Genomic DNA, 2505 nt, shown 5'->3' on the forward strand with positions numbered 1-2505 from the left:
TTGTATAAAAGACGGCATCATTAATTCTTTTAATTGCATCATAAAATATAGAATAAATCAACCACAAGGGTGGTGCATGATTGGTTTGAGCTCATGCTCCCATTGACAGAAGTGTCTGGAGTGTCCCAGGTTTAAATCCAAGGAGAAATAAAAATCCTCTTGTGACCACAATGGTTCAAATGCGGTGACTCCGGACTACACGCAAAGTAGGTGGTCATTCTGAGATTTGTAGGTTTGCATAGCAGGTTGGATATACATGTTAATGAAGAAAAATATAGAGTAAATCATGGATATGGTCTCTAAGGTATGTAAAAAATTATGGGTTTGGTCCTTCATCTTTATTCATTACATAAGAAACCTCCACATATGCTGGCTTTTTTGGATTTGGTCCCTGAGGCAAAAGGTTTTTTTAATGGAAAAGGTCCCTGAGACAAACGACCGTCTATTTTATCCGTTAAACTCAAGGACATTATGGTCTTTTTTAACTTTATTTATTATTTTCCATTGTTTCAACTAATTATACATCTTTTTTATTGAATATTCATCTTTTCGAACTCTAATTATCAAGAAGACTAAAGGGTTATTTGACAGTTGCTAAATGGTTTGATGAAAAATTATTAGTGACCAGAATGATTAAGAGGCTCTCATGATATACTGTAAACTGAAATATAATTGTTTAGTAATTGTTTACAATAAAAATAGGGTGCTTAATGGTTAACAGAGGCCCATGCTGCAAAATCATTCAGAGGGTTTTAGAACCATTAAGAGACGAACTTTTTTTTGCTAAACAAGATTCACCTCTCAACGATTCAAAAGTTGTCGCTTAATGGAACTATTAAGAGGTAAACAAACAACCCAACAACATTTAGAATCATAATTGTACAAATTTAAACAAAAAGCAAAATCCAAACCTCAAATTGGACACCAAAATCCTAACTAAATCAAAAAACAAAAGCAAATGGAGGCGATGAAATAGAGGGAGAAGTAGAAGGAGAAGCAGGTCTCTGGTCGTTGGGGGAGAAATCAAAGCTCCGCAATCAAAGCATGCTTCTTTCTTCTTGTCGTTTGAAATCGTAGAAGCAGAAGCAGATATGGCTGGTCGTTGTTCATTTTCTTCCTGTCAAAATCCAAGAACTGTGGTTCGATTTTCACCCCTATGCTTGCCTCGAAATAGCAGAAGCAGATCTTTGTCCCTCTAGTTTGATCCTTGTAGCTCCATTGATTCTTGAAGATGCAAATATCTCAGGGGCTTTTTGGTAGTTGCTGAATTGTTTGGTGCAAAACGATTAAGTGATTAAAATGATTAAGAGGCTCTCATGATATAGTGCAAAATGAAATATAATTGTTTGATAATTGTTTACAATGGAATTATGGTGTTGAATGATTAAGGGAGACCCATGATACAAAATCATTTAGAGAGTTTTAGAACAATTAAGAGACATATTTTTTTTTTTGTCAAACAAGATTCACCTCTTAGCGATTCAGAGATTGTCTCTTAATGAAACTATCAAGATATAAACAAACAGCCCCTCAGGTGAATTAGGCGACCTTGAAAACCGAATCGATCTCGGTTGCTGCTCCTAGAACCATCGATTCAGATCCCAGATATCTCAGGCACGTCAGGCAACCTTGAAGACGTAGATCTCTCTCTCTCTCTCTCTCTCTATCTTAATTTTGTTCCATCGATCTAGATCTTGATTTGGTTCCTGATTTAATCGAATTAGTTAGGGTTTTTGGTTCTTCGATGCAGACCTGGAATTGATTCCTGATCTATGTTCAATGATGTTTTAGGGTTTTCATTGATATTAGATCTTGGATTTGGGATTTGAAACACGTTTAGATTTGGATTTGGGATTTATTAAATGTTCTTGGTGTTCTTGTGATTGGATTTTAATTTAGGGTTTGATTTATATTGGTTTTTTATTATTATTAAATTTGTATCATTTTATCATCATGATGTTCTTGATTGTATATTTGGAAGAAAAAATACATGATTGATTAAAAAAGGTCTATAATAGAAGAAAAAGGTAAAACGATAAATTTACCTCGTATTTAACGGTAAAAATAGACGATCGTTAACGTCAGGGACTAACTTCATAAATAACCTTTTGTTTCAGGGACTGAATCCATAAATAACCATTTGCCTCAGGGACAAAATCTAAAAAGCCTACATACATGGAGGTTTCTTATATAATAAATGAAGATACAAAATCAACTCCGTAATTTTTGACATACCTGAAGGACCAAATCTGTAATTTACTCTAAAATATAATAGTTTTGTACAAAAAAAGGAGTGCTAATGACACCCCTAACATGAGTTGTTGAATGCTTTGGAAATTGGAATCTCTTTAATTTCTATCGAATGTCAAACTCAATCAATAACATATTATATTTTATTATTATAATATATATATATATATATATATATTATATTCATAGTATATTATCATTATTTTAAGTTATATTAATATTAAATATATAATTTATGTATATAGTTGGTTATAT

The sequence above is a fragment of the Cynara cardunculus genome (assembly GCF_001531365.2).
Source record: "Cynara cardunculus var. scolymus isolate 2C chromosome LG 2, CcrdV1, whole genome shotgun sequence".
Taxonomy (NCBI): Eukaryota; Viridiplantae; Streptophyta; class Magnoliopsida; order Asterales; family Asteraceae; genus Cynara; species Cynara cardunculus.